At 43.2% G+C, this 19,690-nt stretch overlaps 1 protein-coding gene across 2 annotated transcripts in view; it reads left to right on the top strand.

Moving 5' to 3' along the window:
* The first annotated feature begins 1,189 nt into the window (after positions 1 to 1,189).
* FOXN2 (forkhead box N2) overlaps positions 1,190 to 19,690 on the top strand; it is a 36,120-nt gene continuing 17,619 nt past the window's right edge. For both annotated transcript variants that reach the window (XM_063443930.1, XM_063443931.1), the window contains exon 1: positions 1,190 to 1,321. The gene's annotated coding sequence lies outside the window, so the exon portion shown is untranslated. The remainder of the gene's footprint in view (positions 1,322 to 19,690) is intronic.

Here is a 19,690-nt window from a genome sequence, read left to right on the forward strand (position 1 = left end):
TTTCGCCAGAGCTCCTGGTACCCAGAGCTGACTATCGTCCTGCCTAGTGTAATTTCCGGGGGCTTTTGATCGCCTGTATTTCTGAACCCAGGCAATGGTTTGACCCACGGAGACCCGGGCTAAATATGTCAGTGAGCGTTTAATTTGTAACTGAAGCCTTTAATAGGGCAGATTTAATTTGCTGTGTCCGCCGTAAAGCTTACATTATAATACAGGGGGGCTTCCGCCATGTTTTTATTTTTTATTAACAGCTGGTGGGCAGTGCATGAAAAGTGCTGCCCTGTGGTACTCCACATCCATGTGTTGCAAGAGGGAAACCACTATCACATGACACCTTGATTAATAAATAAAATATATGTGAATTTAACCCACTCTAGGCAGCACTGGCCTTACTCAGCATTGCATGACCCTCAGGGTTGCAAGGCCGGCATGTAGAGGGTTAACCCACCCACGTGCCTCTCCCGAGCTGGCCGAGACGCTGGCCCCGCCCCTCGCACCCAGTGACGTAGAGGATGGAGGAGGAAGCCGCGTGCCCCCAGCTGGCGCGCTCGTGCTATTCCCGTCACCATGGAAACGTATCGCGTGACTAACGCATGAGCGTGTTTTTTTTTTTTTATTCCTTTTCCCGCGTCACTGTTTCTCCTTCCATTTTAGCGCGACGAGACCTCATAGCCCCGCCCACTTCCTCTGACGGAAAAAAGGAAAGGGTTAATCATCACAATTCGGAAAGAGTATTACAAAAAAATAAATTTAAGCACGGGCTGGTTTATAGTAGGCTCCCCGGGGGAGACAGAGCGGATCATGGCTTTATATCATCATTTACGAAACAGACGTTTAAGGGCATCATTTAAATCTAAATCTCCACTGGGCCGTTTACTGACACGAATTTCACCCTTTCTGCCCCTTCAGATTTTATAGACTGAGTAGGGTACTGAAACGTCTTCACAGACAAAGATCAGCGAGTTGCCCTCAAACAAGATGGCGTCCCTGGTCAACCTGAGGCGTGGAGGAGCGGAAATGGGCGTGTCCAGTCTGGCTGGGCGTGTCTATCACCGACATTCGCGTGTTTTGGCCAGGTGGGGCGTGGTTTGCTTAGATGGGGGCGGTGTTTGAGCATGTGGGGCGTGGTTTGGAGCTGTGCGTGTCCCAGGCTGAGGGCGGGGGGAGGTTCCATTGGGCGCCTCGTTGCCATAGCGACTCGGTGGGGGATTTGGTGGCGTTGCTTGTTCGCGGATGGAGGGAGCAGCTGCTGATCCCTGACACATCACCCCCCCCCGCCCTCTCTCACTGCCATATTGTTACCGGGACACGGTCCATGCCGGTGAGTAGCGGCACCATGGGCTGGGGCAGGCCGGCTAGCCCGGGGCAGGGGGGGGAGGGGGGGGGGGGGGGGGGGGGGGGGGGGTGGATAGATAGCGCACCCAGAGGTGGAGGGGAATCCCTGGGAAGCAGTGGCACATGGCTCGCAGTGAGCGGCTGGTGTATTGTCTGCCAGGCTGGAGCCAGCATGGAGACACTGCATTGTTATACATCAGGGCTGGGAGCAAGGTATACAGCCAGCTGCTGCAGGACTACAACTCCCAGCACACCTTGCCAGCAGAAAGGCCGCCAAAGCATCATGGGGGTTGTAGTTATGTAAGGCTCAGGATTTTACATTGCCAGTTTTAAGGCTGGCAAGGCATTGTGGGAGTTGTAGTTTCACATCAGCTGGAGGAGGGGGGTTCCATATTTTGCCCACCTAAGGGTTAATTTTGAATTAATTATCCCCCTCATTGTTTAAGCTTTGTTCTCAAGCTGGGGGTCCTGGTGCTTTGAGCCTTTACACAGCTCAGTCCAGGCTGGTATAGCCTTTATCTGGCTGAGCATGATGGGAAACGTAGTTCACAGCTACTGTAATGTCAAAGGTCAATCAGTCCTGTGGGTGCTCCTTCTGATCTCACACTGCAGACCAGCTGTATAGGGGCAGTAGCCATGCATTTTGATGCCTGCCCCTTTGCATGGGGGTATCTGTGTGCTAGGGGTCTGGGCAGTGTATGTGGCTCTGCATAGCTCCACACAGCCTGGCTTTGCTCGTGTACTTTTGCCCTACAATAGGTTGTCTGTGCACAACGTGCTCCTTGTGTGTGTGATGATCAGACTCTGGGCGAGGGAGGGAGGGTGGTGCTCTCAGATATGGCAGGAGGCTTTGTTTTTTCCTTAACCCTTCCGCTGACAGTGCACCCTGCCCAGGGCTTGCAGGACTGCCACGTCTGTACTCAGCCTTCAATCAGCAGCCCTCACTCTTCTTCCCTTCTCTCTGAGAGAGACACACACTAGGGCAGGGGTGACCATAAGGAAGAACCCCCTCCAGCTGTTGTACAACAAGTCCCATTATCCTTTATTATTCCAGCTGGCCAATCATCATGGGCATTCTAGTTCTACAGCAAGCTAGAGTGTAGGGGGACTCTACCTTCTGGACACCCTTCCACTAGGGTGATTACAGGATACTTATTTTATATTCAATTTGTAAAAATGGTTTTAACAATAGACCGGCATAAGTTCCACTTTAACATTTAAAGCGATTGGGTGATATTATAAAATGTATCTAGTCCATAGGACACATGTAGGTGTGTTAGGGTAATTTTCCATTTCTCATGTTGAAATGTTTGAAAGATCTCTAAAAAAAACTGTTTTAGATTAGATAAGTCTAGCAGTTATGTAATATATATATCTGTGTATGTCTAAAGATATTTTCAAAATAGAAAGGCTTTGTAAGCTACCATATTGAGTTCAAGCCTTTCGAACCTTCTTCCTGTATTATTACTAATCTAGCACCGTCTCACATTATGGATTTATTATTGGCACTCTATAGAGCTTATTATATGATTTGAAACAATGGGAGTATTCAATTTCAAAGAAATTGTTTTGAAACTAACTCACAATTATGTGGAAATTAAGTTTATAATTTTTTTCCATTGTTTTTTTTTTTATATGCACATTGTAACTTAAACTTGTGACTGATGTGGGACATTGATACTTGAACATGAATTACTTGTTCTACAAGGGATTATGGAAAGGATGCAACATGGCAACAGATGGACAGGTCTCAAATAGTGTCCTTCTAATATATCATTTCCTTTTCTAAGATTTAATTATGTCACCATATGAGTTTGCCTACCTGTCTTCTATGGAAAGGAGTTCAATAGAAATATCTTTACTAGAGGTAGTGACTAGTACAAATAACAAACTTTACAGTCAGTGACCATCTGGCCCCAAGAGGGTTAAAACAGGTCTGTAAATATAAGGTCAGATTGAGCCAGGCAAGGGATTCACAGCTGTGGCTACCAAGGTTCTTAGCAGCTGTATTCTAGTTCCTTCACTGACTTCCTCTTTTCAGTTACAGTAAACCGTTTGTTTTTCTAGCTTAGATATAAATCAGCAATTGTTTAAGGGCCTATGTTTGTAGATCCATGATGCTCCTCTGTGCCCTTGTAATGGTTTACAGAACCAAAGTATTTTATGCTGATTAGTCATAATTTGGCTAAATCCATCCTGGTTGGATTTAAGTGAAAGTAAATACACCTTTTTATGTTATGGTGGCACTTGGTGTTTTCATTGAATGGACCCTCTGTTTATTTTTTGTATGGGACATAACTTAAGTAGTGGGATAACCAAGTAAGCGTTCACAGCTGTCTGAAAGTGATTTCTTTTTTGACTGTGGGAGAATGTCCAGTTTTATCAATGTAACCCTAAATAACATTAAAATGCAAAGTTAAATACAGTCTAATACAAGTAAACCAAATTGGGAAAGGGGTGGGAAACACTAAAATAATCCATTTAGTACTATTCGGAAGGATGCTTTCCCCTAGTTTTTAACATGATAAATACAAACACAGTTTGCGGTTTTGTAACAAGAAATGTTGTGTGATGTAAATAATTTTTTATCCTGTATCGAAGGTCAAACTGGAGGCACTTAAAATGTCCTTGGTGTGCAGAGTCCCCTTTTGGTGTGGATTGTGACAGACACGTGGTGAGGAGAAAGCTGAGCCAGCAGTAGCTTGTGTTGGCTGGTCATAGGCTCTGTCTGTTCTCCCCACCCACCCTTTATCGCTTCCTTTTTTTTTTTTTTTTTTTTTTTTTTGCTTATTTCAACATTCCTGTGTATGTACTTCCTGATCAGTCTCTGGTGACTTCAATGTGATTTCTTGTTAGTACTTGTTACTTTACAGCTGTCGTGAGTTGTTTGTTTCAATACTTTGTTATGAGCGACAACAAGTTCAGGTTTTGATCTGTCTATGACAGATTTTTCACAAATCCAGTTTAGTGAGAGTAATCTTGTTATTGTATCAGGATCATTCATTACACTTTGACTAGAATTACAAGATTTAGGGCAAATAGCAAAACTCCATAAGTAAGCCTTGACAAATATTTATAATTTGACTGTTTTGCCCAATAATACGCATAATTCCTTCCTTCTTCATTTACTGACAATTCACTCTTTAGTGAATAACCCTCTTTGTATATATTTTATTTTTTAAATAGGCTATTTACAGCATAGACATGACACAGATTTGAAATATACATAGTGTTTCCTTCTGCAAATATATAAATTGCTCGACAGGCTCATCTAAAAGACAAAAGCCTTGTTGGCTATCTCTGCTTGCAGCTAGATTGTAAATTTTATAATATTGTAAGGCGCTGCGGAATAGGTTGGCGCTATATAAATGGCAAAAATAATAGGTGTGTTCAGGGTTCTGGGCAGGCTGGCGTGAATTCTCCTTCTTATACCAATAGTACACAGAAATAGCTGAACCCAAGCATAGGATAATAGAAAAAGAGCCTCAACTCCAATAAATGTGTAGAAATTATATACCTTTTTATTCTTCCATCAAAAATAGCATAAGGCTGCATACATCAAGGGAAGCAAGGGACAATGGAGTAATGGTCTGTCATGGTTTGTGCTTATTAGCACTTCATTAAAGGAACACTATAGTCACCTAAATTACTTTAGCTAAATAAAGCAGTTTTAGTGTATAGATAATTCCCCTGCAATTTCACTGCTCAATTCACTGTCATTTAGGAGTTAAATCACTTTGTTTCTGTTTATGCAGCCCTAGCCCACCTCCCCTGGCTATGATTGACAGAGCCTGTATGAAAAAAAAAAACTGGTTTCACTTTCAAACAGATGTAATTTACCTTAAATAATTGTATCTCAATCTCTAAATTGAACTTTAATCACATACAGGAGGCTCTTGCAGGGTCTAGCAAGCTATTAACATAGCAGGGGATAAGAAAATCTTAATTAAACAGAACTTGCAATAAAGAAAGCCTAAATAGGGCTCTATTTACAGGAAGTGTTTATGGAAGGCTGTGCAAGTCACATGCAGGGAGGTGTGACTAGGGTTCATAAACAAAGGGATTTAACTCCTAAATGGCAGAGGATTGAGCATTGAGGCTGCAGGGGCATGTTCTATACACCAAAACTGCTTCATTAAACTAAAGTTGTTCAGATTAGGCAGTGTCTATATTGTGTCTGGATGCAGTGTTTGTGTCTAGTAAGTTGCTATTCACTCATTGGTACAGCTATTTGTCAGTGATGGGTAATATTTGACACTGGTGCTGTTTTGGACTGCTGAATTAGTGGCGCAGGTACAGGATTTCAGTAGCCCCCCCCCCCCCCAAAAAAAAAAGTTCACATGAAAAATGCCCATAAATGCACACAATGAAAAATGCCCACGTGGAAAATTGCCCGTATGAACTATTTTAATGCTAAGGTATCAATAACTGTAAAATATAGGCAATACTTATTCATGCTCATAAATGGATAATGTATAACCTCAATGATTTGATTGAGTCCAGCTTATGATTTTTGACCAGTTTGTGTCTGTCTTTGTTAATAGCTATCTATCTGTTATCATATTTATTTCTGCAAATATGCGCTTCAACAATATGCATTCGGTGTGGTAAATATAATATTACATCGCTTAACAATAGTATTTCTGGCTGTGTTTTGGAGAAAAGTACAGTGCAACTTGAATTTGCTCAGCATGTGGCTAATGATCTTGTCTGGCCTGGGAGCCTAAGGGCCTTTTTTACAGAGCTTGATGCTCATCCATCAAGCTATCTAGGTCTCTGTTTCTGAAAGGGGAAAAATAAAGAATCCTATTCACTCACAATGCCAAAATGGTAGCAAATGTCTAGACCGAACAATACATTACTGGACTGAATTTATTTCACTTCACATAACAAAATTTGCCCTTAGTGTTTATTTTTAAGTCATGCTTTCAACTTTGGAAAAATCCAAAAACATCTGATGTTCTTTAGTGACATATTTTGTTACCAAAGCAAATAGAGATGCAAGAAGTGTGATACATTTGTATTGCTCTATGATTTGAAACGTAGAACAATCTCAGGTTTACATTTTGACCAGGTGTTTTTTTTTTTAAATGTATTTATTTTTGGGTTTTTTTTTGCGTGTGCTTTCAATGAAGGCTGTTTCACACGAGTTCTCCTCAAATAATAATGCACGAAGACTGATCCATCAGGGCAGATTACAACTATATGAATGATAAGATAACCCATGAATCTTAGAATAATATGTGTAATTATTGTGATGTTTCAAATGGCTAGCCATGGATTTGGTAACCTATGGTTTCATTATGTTTAGCATCTCGTATAGCAGTTGTGCTTCATAGTAGTCTAAATGACTATTTAAAACAGATAATGATTTTCTTGTATGCAATATAGGTAATGTGAACCCTTCTGTTCAATACAGATACCTGTGCTTTCCAAGGGGTTTGGGCACCTGTAATGCATTTCATTGAGCAGTGGTTGAAAATTTTTATTATTGGCATGTTTAAAGAGCCAGCAATTTTCACAGCGTTGTACATTGGGGAGGGGGGCGCGAGTACAATATACACAGGCCAATGCAAAAGGTAAAGAGGACCTTGCTCGTGAGCTGAGATCTAGCCGTGGGGAAAAAAATCATACTGGATTTTATGCTTTTTCAATGCGGACCATAAACATGGACTTTATTTGTTCTATCAAACTGATTCATTGCATGATATAAACAACATGAGTTTTATGTACAATAGACTTTTTAGTGGGATTTTCATTCATATTAAACCACTTGTGTAGGTTAATCAATGATCCCAAAATTAATTGTTTAAAATACAATGAAGTAAGAAAAAACATACATACACTCCAAAACTCTATTTTGCTGTCAGGAGAAAATTGCCAGAATAATTTTTTGCAGCTCTGCCAAGGTACCGGAGCAGTGAATGTGCAACATGCCAAAATACCTTGTGAATAGCTACACTTTAAATGATCACTCTAACATTAAAAATAAATCTATTAATATGTTCCTGCATACTTTTATGTTAAAGGGACTCTATAGTCACCATATAAAAGCAAGAAAGACAGGTCCCCCAGCCTTCCTTCTTGCTTTTATATGTACTTTCATTTATTAAAAATAAATTTCGAGGTGTTTTTATATTAAAAACTTACCTCCGTTCCAGCGCCGAGCTCCCCGCTAGGCCGCGCCCCCTTTTTCGTCAAAATGACGAAATCGCGGGGCCCAATGGGACGGCTTCGCGCTGCACCAATCGCATTCTTCATAGAGCGGCATTGAATGCCGCCCTATGAAGAACCTGAGCGCTTTACCGCGCATGTGCGCGGAATGCGCGTTCGCGAGCTGAGCTGTCTGACTGACAGCTCAGCTCGCTTTCTAAAATTATCAATAAGGGGGGGGACCTACTGTCCCCCCCCCTGTGCGGCGGGTGGGGGCCCTAAAATTATCAATAAGGGGGGACCTACTGTCCCCCCCCCCTAAAATTATCCCTACTGTCCCCCCCCTAAAATTATCAATGAGGGGGGGACCTACTGTCCCCCCCCCGGCCCCCACCCCTGAGCGGCGGGTGGGGGCCCTAAAATTATCAATGAGGGGGGGGACTTACTGCCCCCCCCGGCCCCCACCCCTGAGCGGCGGGTGGGGGCCCTAAAATGATCAATGAGGGGGGGACCTACTGTCCCCCCCCGGCCCCCACCCCTGTGCGGCGGGTGGGGGCCCTAAAATTATCAATGAGGGGGGGGACTTACTGCCCCCCCCGGCCCCCACCCCTGAGCGGCGGGTGGGGGCCCTAAAATGATCAATGAGGGGGGGACCTACTGTCCCCCCCCGGCCCCCACCCCTGAGCGGCGGGTGGGGGCCCTACAATTATCAATAAGGGGGGACCTACTGTCCCCCCCGGCCCCCACCCCTGTGCGGCGGGTGGGGGCCCTAAAATTATCAATAAGGGGGGATCTACTGTCCCCCCCCCTAAAATTATCCCTACTGTCCCCCCCCTAAAATTATCAATGAGGGGGGGACCTACTGTCCCCCCCCGGCCCCCACCCCTGAGCGGCGGGTGGGGGCCCTAAAATTATCAATGAGGGGGGGGACTTACTGCCCCCCCCGGCCCCCACCCCTGAGCGGCGGGTGGGGGCCCTAAAATGATCAATGAGGGGGGGACCTACTGTCCCCCCCCGGCCCCCACCCCTGAGCGGCGGGTGGGGGCCCTACAATTATCAATAAGGGGGGGACCTACTGTCCCCCCCGGCCCCCACCCCTGAGCGGCGGGTGGGGGCCCTACAATTATCAATAAGGGGGGGACCTACTGTCCCCCCCGGCCCCCACCCCTGTGCGGCGGGTGGGGGCCCTAAAATTATCAATGAGGGGGGGGACTTACTGCCCCCCCCGGCCCCCACCCCTGAGCGGCGGGTGGGGGCCCTAAAATGATCAATGAGGGGGGGACCTACTGTCCCCCCCGGCCCCCACCCCTGAGCGGCGGGTGGGGGCCCTACAATTATCAATAAGGGGGGACCTACTGTCCCCCCCGGCCCCCACCCCTGTGCGGCGGGTGGGGGCCCTAAAATTATCAATGAGGGGGGGGACTTACTGTCCCCCCCCCCCGGCCCCCACCCCTGAGCGGCGGGTGGGGGCCCTAAAATTATCAATAAGGGGGGGGGACCTACTGTCCCCCCCCCCGGCCCCCACCCCTGAGCGGCGGGTGGGGGCCCTAAAATAATCAATAAGGGGGGGGACCTATTGTCCCCCCCGGCCCCCACCCCTGAGCGGTGGGTGGGGGCCCTAAATACAAAGGGGGGGGGGGACCCTAGTTAACCCTCCTCCCCCCCCAAAAAAATAAAATATCTCCAATATCTTGTAAAATGACCCTGGCCGGGGGGGGCAGTAGGTCCCCCCCCTTATTGATAATTTTAGGGCCCCCACCCACCGCTCAGGGGTGGGGGCCGGGGGGGGACAATAGGTCCCCCCCTTATTGATAATTTTAGGGCCCCCACCCGCCGCACAGGGGTGGGGGCCAGGGTGGGGACAGTAGGTCCCCCCCCTTATTGATAATTTTAGGGCCCCCACCCGCCGCACAGGGGTGGGGGCCGGGGGGGGGGACAGTAGGTCCCCCCCCTTATCGATAATTTTAGGGCCCCCACCCACCGCTCAGGGGTGGGGGCCGGGGGGGGACAATAGGTCCCCCCCTTATTGATAATTTTAGGGCCCCCACCCGCCGCACAGCGGTGGGGGCCGGGGGGGGGGGAGAGTAGGTCTCCCCCCCCTTCAACCACTATTGTGGACCGTAAGCGTCCCTGTGGGTTCGGGCTTCAGCTGTCAGCTGAAGCTGAAGCTGTCAGCTGAAGCCACGCCCACAGCAGTGCTGACAGGCTATCAGCACACAAAGCGCGTTCACAGTGCTTTGTGTGCTGATAGCCCGTCTGATGCATTCACCCAGAATGCATCGGACGAGAGGCCTTTTTAGGGCCTCTGAACTCGGAAGTCCCTCTGGTGGCCGTCTGATTGACTGCAACAAGAGGTGTTCCAAGCTTCCAATGTAAACACTGCATTTTCTCAGAAAATACAGTGCTTACAAGAAAAAGGCTCCGGGTAGCTGTAGCACTCACCTGAACAACCTCATTAAGCTGAAGTTGTTCAGGTGACTATAGTGTCCCTTTAAACTCACTGGTAAATCAGTACCAGATAGTCCCTACCAGGCGGCCGCTCCTTCTCTTCTGAAATAACCCACGTGGATGACCTCTGATCCAATTCAATGCTTCTCATTCACGTTCAGTAGCACCATGCTATTCAAGATGTCACTAAACGTGAAGACTTTTAGAAATTGAAAGTCTTCAATGATGCAGAGCCTCTAGTGACTGTCAGACTTGCTTGTGGCAAAATTAAATGTTAAAGGAGCACAAGTAACATAAATGTGTATTCCTGACCCTGTAATGTTACAAAAAAAAACAATGTTGGGCCCTTATCCCCCTTGAAAAGGTATAAAACTCACCTTTTTTCAGCACCTCATGGTTGCGCTGGCCCTGCCCCCGATCCACCTGGCTGAGGTCATCTAAACGTACGATATCCGCCAATCCAATGCTATCCAATAGGAAGTCAGCATCTCCTCATGGAGATGCATTGACTCAATGCATTTCTATGGGGAAAGTTGTGTCTCCATGTAGAGTGTGGAGACACGGAATGTCCGTTCCGTGTTTTGTGCAGCACTGACCCACGAAGCACCTCTAGTGGCCGTCTGAGTTACTGTCACTGGATATGTCCATAGGGAGCAATATAAACACTGCCTTTTCTCTGAAAATGCCTTCAGGAGCAGACTATACACACCAGAATAACTACATTAAACTGTGGTTGTTCTGGTGACAATAGTGTCTCTAACTTTTTTTTTTTTTTTTTTAACCCAAAAGGGCTGAGTTTAGATAACAAACCACTTAATTCAGATGAAATGGTGTGGGTGCTTAGTGTCCCTTTATGCATTATAGGATGCTTTACATGGGCTTGTGGAATAGATTTGATGATGGAAGAAAGTTAAAAATGCAGTTTAGCTTAACTACTGTAAAAACATGTGGTATCCTTGCAGTTGTTCCCTGATTCACACTCCGAGTTTAGTGCCAGCAGGGTTCCTGTCAGGAACCATAATTCCATTTCGTCTGGAGTTTTAAAAGTAAAACTATAATGTTAGGAATGTGTAAGTGAGACTATAGTGTTCTACTATCTAGATTTCTGCTCCCCCGGGCACCCTCTAAATTAAATAAAGGAGTTTACTCCTCTCTCTCTGCACCTGTCTCACACTGGCCTCCCCAGCTGAAATCCTCAATCTTGATGATCTCAGCCAATCCAATGCATTGGGGAGCTGTGTGTGTGTATATATCAAATCGCCACCCTGCGCCAATCATCATCTTCGCATTGAAATTCATTGAGTTAATTAGTTAATTCATCTCTATGGGGAATGTTCTGCATCTACATGCAGAGCATTAAGGTGTCAAATGTTTGTCCTGTAATCTTTACACGATGGAATCCAGGAAGCCCCTCTAGTGGCTATCAGAGTGATTTTTTTTTTTTTCCTCAATAAAACCAGCATTTACTCTGCTGAGCCCTTAAGCTATAATGGTTCTGGTGTTTATAGTGTCCTTTTTAAATACTCTAACAACTTTTTTCTTTTGTTCACAGAGCTATTTTTTTTTTTTTAGATAATTAGGTTATGTAGAGTAACACTGAAAGTACATTTTCACAAAGCAAGCCTTTTTATATATAAATCTAGCTTTCTTATTTTTTAAAATAATTTTGTCAATGTATAGTGAATTCAAAATGTAGAATAATTTTTATTTCACTTAAAAAAAAAAAAAAAAAAAAAAAAACCTCTCCTTTTACATACTTTACATTATTGATGGCCTCGCCCAATGTTTGAGTTGAAATAAACAGACTCCAAAGAGTTTTTGTGTATAGCCATGATTTAAATGGTCTTGTTTTACTGAATTCTTGCTTTGATTCTTCTGAAGTGATCATTGTGTCAAATTGCAATGCAGCATGGTTTAATCGACTGTTTCCTTTTCACACCTTGCGTAGCTCGGGGTCGGAAAAAGAGGGAAATGAGCTTCCAGGGATGGTGGCTGTGTTTTCAGCTATTCATATTCAGATTGGATAGTATTTGCATAACTGTTGCATGCTTGTAGTATAAAAGAGTCTGTCCTTGTTACTGAATTAGGTAATCTTCCAAACTTTTTCAAGTGGTCTCTTCTTGGCAAAGGAAAGTCAGATTAGTAAAGAACATGGTGTATTGTTTTGCAGGGGTGAATCAGAGGTTTGTAACTTTTGTGGTATTTTTTTTCCCAAGCTTTGTTTTTAAGGCTTACGATAAGTGGGTACCGGGCACATATTTAAAGGGTTCTCTGCAGTTTTACAAAACACAGAGCAGATCAAGCCCATTCTAAGTTCTATTCAACTGGTTTCTTTCAATACCCTGCCTACTTGAACTAATACACCCTAACATGGTTTGGAGACTGATGAAGATCCAAAGGTTGTTGGCAAGTTAGTTCTGATGTCGTGAGATGCAATTTCACTCTTTCGTTTCTTGTTTCTTCCACTTTAAAATAAAAAGGCCTTTCTCGTTAAGGTTTTCCAGGGAAACTTTATTTTTGCTTTTGTTGAAAGAAATAAAAAGTTACTTCTCCTGGAGGCAAAAGACTTGGGGAATATTTTCAAGCCAGTAAGGTACCAGGTTGTGCCCCAATTGATTTGAATAGGGACTTTGCCAAGCTGCTCAACACAAGGTCTTGTTGGAGAAAGCCAAAATACTCAAGCTTTTAGTGCATTTGCATCAAACACACCAGGGACAGAAGTGAATAAAATGTCAGTTATTTCTAGAACATCTCATATGTTACAAATTCTCTAACTTTTTCTTCTTCTGGTGGTAAAGTGGGTAGCAGTAGTGCATAGGAACACACTGAAGGCAGTCAGTAAAGAAGGTTAAAGGAACACTATAGGGTCAGGAACACAAATATGTATTCCTGACCCTGTAGTGTTTAAAACACCATCACACCTGCTTGCCCACCTAATATAGTAAAATCTTACCTTTATTCCAGTATGGTGCTGCTGTTGGCTCTGCCCTTGATCTGCCTCCTTGGGTGACCTCAGAAGTGGTGATCTGAGCCAATCACAATGCTTTCCCATAGGAATCAGTGCATCTCTGAGTAAAGTTCAGTGTTTCCATGCACAGGGTGGAGACATTGAATGTCCATGCTGCACTCTGTGCAGCACTGCCCCAGGAAGGACCTGTAGTAGCAATCAGAGGAGTGCCCATTGGAGGTCTCCCTAGAATGTAATGTAAACATTGCATTTTCTCTGAAAAGACAGTTTTACTGCAAAAAGCCTGAAGGGAATGATTGTACTCACCAGAACAAATACAATAAGCTGTAGTTGTTCTGGTGAAAATAGTGTCCCTTGATCAATGATGTCAAAGGAAGGAATTTTATTTATTTCTTTGCCACCCAAGATCCTTCTGACTTGTGTGTGCAGCATATAGCTCCTCTTTGAGGGATCTCTGCACACAGTGCGGTTCACAAAACTGTGCATATGTGAAAGCAAACATAGCGCAACTGCTGTCCACGTATTCAGTAGATCATTCAGTAGATCATTCTTTCTGTGGGTGGATGTAAGCTACTTCTCCCTTAAACCTGTGCTGAATAGTGGCTTTTGAAATGAGGTGGATCATCTTCCTTGTCTGAGAGGGGCTATCGGCTGCAGCGGTTTCCTTTGCAATTTTAGAATCTTTGAAGGAATTTCTAAAAGAATTGTGTTGATTCCTAAATATTTTTTCCTTTTAAATGTCCCATATTGCTACCCAGAATTTGAATGAACAATGTAAGCATGCTTCATCTTAAAGTAATTATTGTGTCTGCAATTCCATGAAACTGTCCTTTGATTCAGCAATAAACTGGTTTAAGCCCTCTACTACCTTGTGAATAGGCATAGTGCATGCAGTGAGAGTTTCCAAGCTATGTGAGGGAATGTTTGTAGATTTCTTTTTGTTTGTTTTATTTAAGAAAAACACATGGTCATGCCTGAGGAACAAAAAACCCACACAAATTATTCGAGCAAAATGTGAGATGTCAGATGTGATTAAGTTAATTGTTTCTCTTTGCACATTACCTTGAGACTTGTTTACCAAAATAATAAACATGCAATGTCCCTTTTATGCTGTATGCCATTCATTGGATGGTTAGGAATTTGAATTAAAATCAGTTTCTTTGTCATATGTCATTCTTTGTCATGAGATAAACCTCGGCAGCTGCATGTCTTCCCTCCCCCCAACCCTTTACTTCAGACGCCAGTTTGCATGCAGCATGGCCTAACGCCATGAATGGAAAGAAGTCTGGTCAGTATATATGCGTCTGTTGTCCTGCATACTGACCATGCAGCATTGCAATCAAATCTGGGCTTTTTGACATTCAAATATAACCTCTAATCATAACAGCTGCTCTGGTATTGACAAACTGCTAGATTAGAGGATGTAGTTATGGTCTCAACAACGAAGGTCAAGCATTTTATCTCAATACTGCTTGGAGTACATATTCCATGATACTTAACTGTTTTTGGTTTTATTGTAAAAAATAAAATATAACCAGGTAGACTGGACATTAACATGCAGTAGAAACATAACCTACGGTATGTCAAAGGTTCGAGTTGGACATTAAACAGAGGCTTACTTGCCAAACAGAAAATTAAGGAATTTAAAAACTGAAAAGCAATATTTTGGCCAAAGTATCGAAGTTGTATCTGCAGCCCATTGAGTATTTATTTTTTTAATATTTTTTTTTTTTAACAAACTGTTTAATTTTGCTATTCTGTGTCTACCACACTTTCTTTTTAATGGAGGACCCTATCGCATGGATTTAGTACTTACATTTTGTCCAACATGCATAGTTTACAGGCTAGCATATATCACTTTTTAGTTTTGGTAAAACAGATATTTAGAGGTGTTAATGAAAAAATAGACCGTTTCCTACCCTAGAAGATATAAAGGTGGATTTGATGCTCAATTTTAAAGGGATAATCTGAGCACCAAATCTACTTCATCATGATGCAGTGGTTTTAATACATAACCATTGTCCCTATTTTAGACAATGTAAAACTGCAGTATCTCAGAAATGGCAATGTTTACATTTGTCTGAATGCATCTGATTGGCGGAGCATGGCAATTGCTGTAGGTATGCAATGCTTCTCTATGAAAAATTGACTGACACCATCAGCACTGATCTTAGAGGTTGAGCAGCTGCATAGGAGACTGCCCCGCTTCATCTCAATCTGGGGGTCTGGGTGCAGTGGCCTTGTATTTTCAGTCCTGCAGTGTAGAACATTACTGCTTTGTAGATATGGCAACATCTTCATTCCAGGGCTAAACACACCTCTAGTGGCCATCTTCTTGACAGCCACTAGAGGGTGCACCCACCTCTATAGATAAGACAGACTCTGTTCTCCAGTCAATGCTTCTCATAGAGAGCATTTGATTGGTGGAGCTGAGCATTTTGTTGCACATGCTCTTCTAATCACCAATGTTTCTCTATGAGAAGCATTGGATTTGACAAGATGATAGATGTCCGAATGCTTGCTGAAGGAGGAGGTGGAGCGGGCAGCTGCGACACTGGAAAAATGAATAAAATATATTGCCACTACATTGAAGAGGAAAAAGGGTAGACAGAAATCACTGCAATGGAAATTAAATGTATCCCTCCGAAAACAGACTTTTTTTCCCCCAGTACTATAGGCTCTCTTTTTAATAAATATAGAATATACGGTGTGTGTGTATATATAAATTTATAATTTTTTTTCCCCCTACAATAAAATGTGCTCATTAATCTAAAAAGGGGGAGAAACCATTCTAAGATTAAATAAATTATTGTTAAATTTTGAGTTTTCCTTGAAGGATGGTCTGAAACTGAAGCATTGTGTGTCTATTTTGGTGACCTGTAGTAAAGTTATAAACCCAGCATGCTTTACTGCTGCGGTAACTGTAACAAGAGACATTGCAGTGTGCGTTCACGCAATTCTTTTAAGAAATCAATTCCTATTTATTTGTTTATTTAACCCCATACAGTTGCAGTGTTTTTGCTATGGAAATTATCTCTGGATGAGATATGTCTGAATAATCTAGAACATTTACTGCAATTGCACGCCCCAGGCATTTGCTTCCATTTAGCCACAACTGCATTTGTGAGGTCAGCCATTTATGTTGGTTAATTGCTTCACAGTTGGCCTTCTTATTCTGGTTTATGGTGTTCAGTGGTTTAGCTCTGTACAGGTCATTAAAGTTCCTCCCCATATACCTTGGCAAACCATTTCTATATGCACCTCACTTTCTGAAAGTCGTCGTCGTCGTCCAGCAAAACAGAAAATGTTGGGGTGCCCAAAAGGCATATCTCCAGCGGTTGTAGAATTACTATGACCAATTACCAGCCTTTAGAATGGCAAAGTATCATTTGAGTTGTTCAGCTTTTTGCCCCAACCCAGTCCTCAAGTACCCCCTAACAGTCCAAGATTTAGGGATTACCCTTTTGTGTCTAAAGTGATGTTTTTAGAGAGAAAAGAAAAACCATACACACAACTGGGTAATCCCTAAATCCTGGACTGTTAGGGGGTACTTGAGGACTGGGTTGGGAACCACTGCCCTAGAACTATGGGACCTTGTCCACAGTATGATAACACCCCAGATTATAATTCTTCCTGTGCCAAACGTTGTTGGTATAATCAGACCGATACATGGTCATTTTCAAGGCTTCCAGCAATCCCATAATTTTCCTTTGAACAGCGCAATGCAGGAGCATGATTTATTATACCAGACACAACAATTGTTTGCGAGTCTGGTAGCAATGAGATTTATACTACTGAACACTGTTTTCTTTGACTCCTGACAATCCGTGCTTGCGCTGGCATTGCTTCCAGCGGAGGCACTTTAGAACATGGTAGTATGACATACCACCTTGTTGCTGAGCTGTTACAAATTCCCAGTATAAGCTCATATCTATGCCTGTATCATGTTGAAACCCATTGAGCTTTGTAGTATAGGCCTGTGTTTGTCTATGGGGATCCAACTTTTGTATAGTTTTAATGCAGCTGAGTGTAGTACAATTCCTTGACTACACCAAGCAGTTATTATATTTCCATACAAAATATGTTCCATAAACACTTATGTAACCCATAATCCATATCAGGTGGTCAGATTTGAGTACCTTTTTATTTTTTATATATAGATGAATCCAAAAATTGGACATCCGCAGATTGTCCGCAATTTCTTTGGAGATGTTTGCATGCTTTAGTATTTTCGTATTCAAATAGAAAAATTCAAAATCCAGTTCTTTATTTATGGTGCAAAAACTGTTAGGCAGAATTAGAGCATTGGGCTTCTTATTATTAAATTGTTGGCATGTTTAATTGTAGAGGTGGATTATATAGCTGATCAAAACTAAATGCAAAAGATAAATGAGAGCCTTTTTAATTATAAACCCCACTTTCTAGGCTTACTAATGTCTGGTAAAACAATGAAATGCTCTCATGAACACTATGCTACATTTCCTTTTTTCCTGTTAATCTCTCTGCTCTAAATAAAACCATTTCCTTTTTTCCGTGGGAATGCCAAAAGACATCTAGTGTAGCTCTCTTAGAGCCCAGAGAGAGAGGAGGGTAATTCAGTGTGTTGTAATTCCAATAAAATGTTTAAAAGGATCAGGTTATTCACCCATATTGACTACATGATAAATTTAAATGGATTGCAATATCCACCGGTTTTTACTGCTCAGCCCGACAGTGCTTGTTAAAAATAGAAGTCTTATTGGCGTTGTACAACCTTGTTCTAGAGGCCCTTCCAATCTAGAAATTACTTTTTCTTGTGTGTAAATATGTCTCCATGATGAATTTCATTATTTTCTTTTGCAAAGATTGAATCCAGTAAGTCACACTGTACTGCACTCGACATAGTCTGTTAAATTAAGAAAAAAAAAAAAAAACCTGTATAACCGTGGCACAGGGTGGAAAATTGTGGCGTGCAGCTCCCAGTTCCAAAAGTTGTAGAACATGGCTGCAGATATGCTAAAGCAAGCATGTCAAACTTGTGCCCCGCTCCTGCTCGCAGTGCCAGTCTCTCCCCCTTCCCTCCTGTGCCATAGGAGCATCTGTCCTGCTTGAGCAGGGCTGGAACTTGAGGATGGGTGGCTCATTTTAAGGTAGGGGAAGAGGGGCTTGGGGGACCTTCCCATGTAGTGTGTGTTTAATTGGGGAGGGGGCAGTGTATTACATGGGGGGGGGGGGGGAGGGGGCAGTGTATTACATTGGGGGGGGGAGGGGGCAGTATATTTTAGGGAGGTGGCACTGTTTTAATTTGGGGGAAGGAGGGGGCCAGTGTATTAATGGAGGGTGGGGGTAGTGTATGTATTTGGGGAAAAAGAGGGGGTGCAGTGTATTAAATTGGAGGAGAGAGGGCAGTGTATTTAATTAGAGTGGAGGGAGGAGGGGCAATATATTAGATTTGTGGGCAGTGTATTAGAATGGGGTGAGGGGGCAGTGTATTAGATTGTGTCTACATGGAGGAGGCGCTGAATGCTCCCCATGGAGATGCTGATTGGCTATGCAGCTTTTTGCCACACATTCACTATAGCCTCATTGGATTGGCTGAGATCATTAAGTCAAACTCTGTCATGAGTGCCGAAGCGCCTCTAGTGGCTGTCACTCCAGGGACACTACACCCACACTACTGCATTGAGATGAAGTGAATGGCCTGGGTACCTCTTCGTGTCCCTTTAAATTGACACTCTTCAAGCACCATCCCCAATACCGTAAACTTGCACTCTAAACACAAACAAGAACTTTAGCATGCTAAACTATTTAGGTGTTAATTGCATGTCCCTGCAGGCTTATTTATTCTATTTTTTATTTTTTTATTTAAAGTGATGATTTTACAAGAGCCTGGCACTTTTTAAACTCTTCCCCCCCCCCCCCCTCCTTTTTTTTTTTTCATTATCTTTGGGTCATAAGGTTAAGGAGTGAACTTTGAGTTTGTGCTACTTTTAAAGCAGTTTGGCATATCCTATAGGTTTCTATCTATGTTAAAGTGGCACTCTAAGGGTCAAAGTGACCACCCTTGATATGCAACTTTTGTATTGATAATGCATTATTGTAAAAACAAACCCATAGAGTTTATAGGAGGATAGTTCAGCCACCAGCCACAGTTCCACATACCATACATGGAGTGCAAATGCGCCATAGACTAGTAACAGCCATACAGGAGATGCAGTCACTCTGTACACAGCACTGATTAGTTTTATGAATGGAACTACATCCATCTCCCTAGCCACCTCTGGCATCACAGAGGCCGCGCATGGTCCAATCACAGGCTTATCATAGAGGAGGCTGGTGTGTAATTAGTGAGTGCTTAAGCGCCTATTTTTTTATTTATTTTTTCTTGTAAATGTAAAATTGCTGGTGCTGTTGTCTGTGATGAGTATCGCTGCTGTTTACCTGCTGCACTGGTTCACAAATAAAGTATAAAAAAAGAAAAAAGCGGTCTTGTTGCAGATATAGCTAAAATTGCACAACACAAAGCGCGTAAGTCTTGCAGGTGGCTGACACAGCAGCAAACTGTAGGTGAATGTTGTAATTAGAGACACAGAACCTTAGATACAAGTCAAGGCATTTTCTTGTCAAAGTCAGTCTTCCCAAGTCAAACCCCACCAGATGTTCTCACAAACAGAGAATATTGGAGATTGAATCTTGGAGTAGCAGGTCTGGGAATTGTGTCCATGCAGCATCTGTCAAATGTCGCAAAGGTCAGTTTTACGTGACATATGTCCCTTTTCACTTGTGGGAGAGATGGATGTTAGAAAA

Source organism: Pelobates fuscus, chromosome 2 (genome assembly GCF_036172605.1).
Source record: "Pelobates fuscus isolate aPelFus1 chromosome 2, aPelFus1.pri, whole genome shotgun sequence".
In the NCBI taxonomy this organism is placed as follows: Eukaryota; Metazoa; Chordata; class Amphibia; order Anura; family Pelobatidae; genus Pelobates; species Pelobates fuscus.